At 32.0% G+C, this 5955-nt stretch overlaps 1 non-coding gene across 1 annotated transcript; it reads right to left on the bottom strand.

Annotated features, from left to right (window-relative positions):
• Positions 1 to 1372: 1372 nt before the first annotated feature.
• On the bottom strand, positions 1373 to 1446 carry TRNAN-GUU. Its single transcript has one exon. It is a non-coding gene; the product is annotated as a tRNA-Asn (tRNA).
• Positions 1447 to 5955: the final 4509 nt, after the last annotated feature.

The raw sequence follows: 5955 nt of genomic DNA, 5'->3' as shown, positions 1-5955 counted from the left end.
TGAATTCCAAAGCATGTTCCAGCAGCAGTTTCAGAACATGCGCCCGGTGCCATCTCCTATAGAGGAACATGTTATCCCAGCCCCTCCCATAGGTAAACTTAATAAACATTTATGTGCAATTATTTCTATCTTTTGTATAATCTAACATATACTCTAACAGGGAGAAGCAGGAAAGGAAGTTGTTCCGCATCAGCCATCCTAGAGGATGACATGGACGATGGTAGTCCATGTCTGCTATACATTTTAGATGATACTGAGATGGTGCTNGTAGCTCGCGGAACAGAGTTTAGGTCAGCGACTGTATGTCATGGTATGCAACTATTAGAGGATGAGGTAAAGGTTTCAGTGGATGAAATGATCATACCAGATGCCATGGTTCCTCTGTCCACAGAAGAGATTTTCACTGTGGAACAAGCACATGTCATGAAATGATATTGCTCTATAAGGCAAAATATACAATCATAACATATATATCATATTTGTACTTATAAGCATGTACATTACCATAACATAACCTATAAACATATCCTAATTATATGTAAACACTAATTTTCCCTAACTTCAATGTTGTTCTCAGTATTGGGCTCATGATTAGTTGTCATCTGTGCAACCTCCCCTCCCATTGACAATACAACTCAAGAATCTTGTTTAACTGCTAGCAGTAGTTAACAAACTGCTTTGTCAATAGTTCCAGGCTCGGATTTAGTGGGCACATGTACCATATGACCGATCAGTCAACCACAGAACGATTAGTCAGTCGTAGACCGATCAATTAGCTCTAATGCCAATCATTTAATAAGCTATCTTAGGACTGGTCGAGCATGAATAAACACGATTAACCCTAATGTCAATCAACTAAGAGGCAAAGTAAGATTATCTACAATTGGACCATTTTTAGGCCGATATTAATCAAAAGTCAATTCCAAAACCTATAAATATAACTTTGAGGTAAAGAGGTAGGTGATATATATTTATTGCATCATTAATATCTGAATTGCCAACATTTTTGTTGGCATTGACATTAGAGTGCCTTTAATAAATATCCTAGAAACAATTTGGCGAACGACCCAAATGATTAGTTCAACCTTACTTAGATTTCAAGACAACTTTTAGATCTAAGGCAACCACCGAATACAACTTAAACAGTTGATTTCGATTTCCACACCCAAAATAATATTTATATAAAATAAAATGTTAAGATATAGAATAATAAAATAATATAAAATGTGTAAATTAAAACAAAACATTAAGTAGACATATTCAAGTAAAGTAAATTAGCAATAACTATAACTAGAGACAAAAACAAATTAAATAAGACACGTGCATTAAAAAATGGTAGAAAATACTAAAAGTCTTAAAAAATAAACTTAAACGCTAGAAGGAGGGCTTGAACCTCCGACCTTGTGGTTAACAGCCACACGCTCTAACCAACTGAGCTATTCCAGCTTGAGCAATGAGACTTTTTAACAACTTTCACTAATTGAGAATTTAAATGTTTTTTAACGTTACCTGGACAGTTTTCTTACGAAAATTTTCTTTTAATAATGTAATAAGTCTTTAAATTATTTTTATTCTTTTAAATTTAATTTAAAATGCTGGTTTTTATTATTCTTGTAACATTTTTTAAAACTTGTTTGTGTATATATTGTAACTACATTTATATAAAATAAAACTATAGTTGAGATATAGAATAACAAAATAATATACAAATTTATAAATTAAAACAAAAAATTAAATAAACATTAAAAAAATAAATTAGCAGGAGGTAAAATCAGAAGTAATATGGCATGTTTAGAGACAAAGTATTTAAATTATAAAACAAATTTAAACTTCTTAAAAGGAATAAGACACGTGCATTAGAAAATGGTAGAAACTACTAAAAGTTAAAATATATATATATATATATATATATATAAAACACTGGAAGATTACATGTATATATGGTGCCCAGTTTATCATTTATTAGGTATTAAAGATTACGTGTTTTTCAAATTAAGTATCCAGTTTTCTTAAAAATTTGTTTTTATTCTTGAAACGAGTTTATAACAGATTTTTATTCTTTTAAATTTAATTAAAGTGTTGGTTTTTATTCTTATTTGGAGTCAACTCATTATTTGCTTTTTGAGTAGAAAATTACAAATTTGTTTAAACGTAACATTTAATTATTTAAATATAGTATAGTTAATAACCTTCATTGTTTTTAGTAATTTCAATATACAAAATTTGCAAGAAAAACTCTTAAAATGGGAAATAAAATACGAAAACTAATAATTATATTAATAAGACTTAACATATATAAGCTTGAAAACTAATAATTATTACTCCTTAATACAAGTCATAATCAATTTATTAATATATATATATATATATATATATATATATATATATATATATATATATATTCTTCTCCTTTTCTCTTTTGCAGATATATATTTTTTCTTGAGCTTTTTTTTTTTTTAATGTTAGGATGGATATTTTATTGTAAGTTTTTTCAGTTACTACTCTCTTAAGTTACTTTCTTGATTTTTCTTCTGAAAACTCTTCTATTTAAATGTTTCATGATATGTTCGTTAGACTTGAGCTTTTAGCCTTGATACTCATGCATGTAGAATAACTTATTTGCTACAAATAGTACAATAAATTGTTCATGTAACAGATAAGTCTTTTCTTATCACCTTTGTTATTTTTGAATGTTAAGTATTTAATGTCATTTAATGCTTGGTCAGAAAAACAAAGTACTTTTTGATTTCTTACCGTTAGGTAACTTTTTAACAATTAAGCTCTTTTCGTAAAGATACCAAGTGTTGTATAAAAACTTTATCATTTGGACAAAGTATTGTTTAAGCTCATGGTATTGTTTAGCAAAGTAAACACTTCTTTCGTATTTGTCTCTTCTTAGACGGATAATGTTTAGCTTGTTTCAAGCTTTCTTTTATATTTTAATCTTGTGTCCTTTAGTTCGTTTTGCAAAGGACATCATCTTAACCTATTTTTGTTTTCGATAGCTAAGCTGAATACCTTTTTCAGGTATGATAAGCATCTAGCATTTAACTCTATCTCTCTTAGACTATTTAAGCATAATATCGTTTAGCCTTGTGCCTATATATTTTTACCTAGATGTTTTTCTAATTCCTAAGAACCTAAGTGTTTTCCTAAGCTTTTCTATGTTGGAGATTCATGTTGTAAGTCTTGTCTTTTCATCCTAGGTGGTTTTTAGATTATTTTTATTTTTTGATTTTCATTGCTCACATACACATAAAATTGTATAATTTTTTACTTCACTACTATGATAAATTTTAACACACTTCTTTCATGATTACTATTCCATCAACCTTTCACTTCCTATTACACTTTCCACTTTTATTTAAAAATCTATTTTCTATTCCAACCACTAAAACTATTTTATTTTATGATATAATAATTAAAAATCACTTTCTATTACAATAACAAAAAGTGAAATAATTAACATTTATTCATTGAACTTTATTTAGAATATCTAATATCATTTCTAATAAATCATCATTAACTCAGTTTATAAAAATATGATTACTTCTAAAAAAAGCTATCATTAATACTAAATATTTTTACTAATTTATCATAATTGTCAAAAAATAATCCATATATATTTTAAATCCTAAACCATAAACCTTAAACCCTACACCCAAAACCCAAAACCCCCTAAACCTAAAACCGAAAACCCTAAATCCTAAACCAAAAACCCAAAACCCTAAGCCCTAAACCCTCAACTGTAAACCGTAAACCCTAAACCCTAAAACCTAAACCTTAATCCCTAAACCCTAAACCTTAAATCCTAAATCCTAAACTTTAAACCTTAAACCCTAAACCCTAAACCCTAAAACCCAAAACCCTAAACCCTAAACCCTAAAACCAGAACCCTAAACCGTAAACCCAAAACACTAAACCCAAAACCCTAAACCCTAAACCCTAAAACCTAAACCTTAAACCCTAAACCCTAAACCCTAAACCCTAAACCATAAACCCTAAACCCTAAACCCTAAATACTAAACCCTAAACCCTAAACCCTCAATCCTAAACCCTAAACTCTAAAACCCTAAACCCTAAAACCCTAAATCCAAAACCCTAAACCCTAAATCATATACCCTAAACCCTAAACCCTAAAACCAGAACCCTAAACCCTAAACTGTAAACCCAAAACCCTAAACCCTAAAAACCCTAAAACCTAAACCTTAAACCCTAAACCCTAAACCATAAACCCTAAACCTTAAATCCTAAACCCTAAACCCAAAACCCTAAACCCTAAAACCTAAATCCAAAGCCCTAAACCATAAACCATAAATCATATACCCTAAACCCTAAACCTTAAACCCTAAACCCTAAAACCAGAACCCTAAACCATAAACCGTAAACCCAAAACCCTAAACCCTAAAAACCCTAAGCCCTAAACCCTAATCCCCAAAACCCAAACTATAAACCCCAAACCCTAAACCATAAACCCAAAACCTTAAACCGTAAACCCAAAAACCTAAACCAAAAACCCTAAGCCCTAAGTCAAAATCCCTAAATCCTAAACCCAAAACCCTAAACCCAAAAACCCTAAACCCTAAAACCCTAAATCAAAAACCCTAAATCATAAACCCTAAACCCTAAACAATAAAACCATAAACCCTAAACCCTAAAACCAAAACCCTAAACCGTAAACCCAAAACCCTAAACCCTAAACCCTAAAAACCCTAAACCCTAAACCCCAAACCCTAAACCCCAAACGCTAAACCATAAACCCAAAACCCTAAACCGTAAACCCAAAAACCTAAACCCAAAACCCTAAGCCCTAAGTCCTAAACCCTAAACTCGAAACCCTAAACCCTAATGCCTAAAGCCTAAACCCTAAACCCTAAAACCATAAACCCTAAACCCAAAACACAAAACCCTAAACCCTAAAACCAGAACCCTAAACCGTAAACCCAAAACCCTAAACCATAAACACAAAACCCTAAACCCTAAAAACCCTAAAACCTAAACCTTAAAACCTAAACCCTAAAAACCCCAAAACCTAAACCTTAAAACCTAAACCCTAAACCATAAACCCTAAATCATATACCCTAAACCCTAAACCATAAAACCTTATACCCTAAACCCTAAAACCAGAACCCTAAACCGTAAACCCAAAACCCTAAAAACCCTAAACCCTAAACCCCAAACCCCAAACCATAAACCCAAACCCTAAACCATAAACCCAAAATCTTAAACCGTAAACCCAAAACCTTAATCCGTAAACCCAAAATAATAAGCCCTAAGTCAAAAACCCTAAATCCGAAACCCTAAACCCTAAAGCCTAAACCCTAAAACCCAAAACCCTAAACCCAAAACCCTAAACCCTAAAACCAGAACCCTAAACCGTAAACCCAAAACCCTAAACCCTAAACACAAAACCCTCAACCCTAAACACCAAAAACCCTAAAACCTAAACCTTAAACCCTAAACCATAAACCCTAATCCCATAAACCCTAAACCCTAAATCCTAAACCCAAAACCCAAAACCCTAAACCTTAAACCCTAAATCCAAAACCCAAAACCATAAACCCTTAAACCCTAAACCCTAAAACCAGAACCCTAAACCTTAAACAATAAACCCTAAACCCTAAACCCTAAAAACCCTAAACCCTAAACCCTAAACCCCAAACCCCAAACCCCAAACCCCAAACCCTAAACCCCAAACCGTAAACTATAAACTCCAAACCTTAAACCGTAAACCCAAAAACCTAAACCCGAAACCCTAGGCCATAAGTCCTAAACCCCAAACCATAAACCATAAACCCCAAACCCTAAACCCTAAAACCAGAACCTTAAACCCTAAACCATAAACCCTAAACCATAAAATCTAAACCCTAAATCCTAAACCCTGAACCCTAAACCCTAAACCCAAAACCCAAAACCCTAAATCCAAAACCCTAAACCCTAAACCCTAAACCCTAA

The sequence above is a fragment of the Vigna radiata genome, chromosome 5 (genome assembly GCF_000741045.1).
Source record: "Vigna radiata var. radiata cultivar VC1973A chromosome 5, Vradiata_ver6, whole genome shotgun sequence".
Classification (NCBI taxonomy): Eukaryota; Viridiplantae; Streptophyta; class Magnoliopsida; order Fabales; family Fabaceae; genus Vigna; species Vigna radiata.
This window is presented reverse-complemented; position numbering and strand designations above follow the sequence as displayed.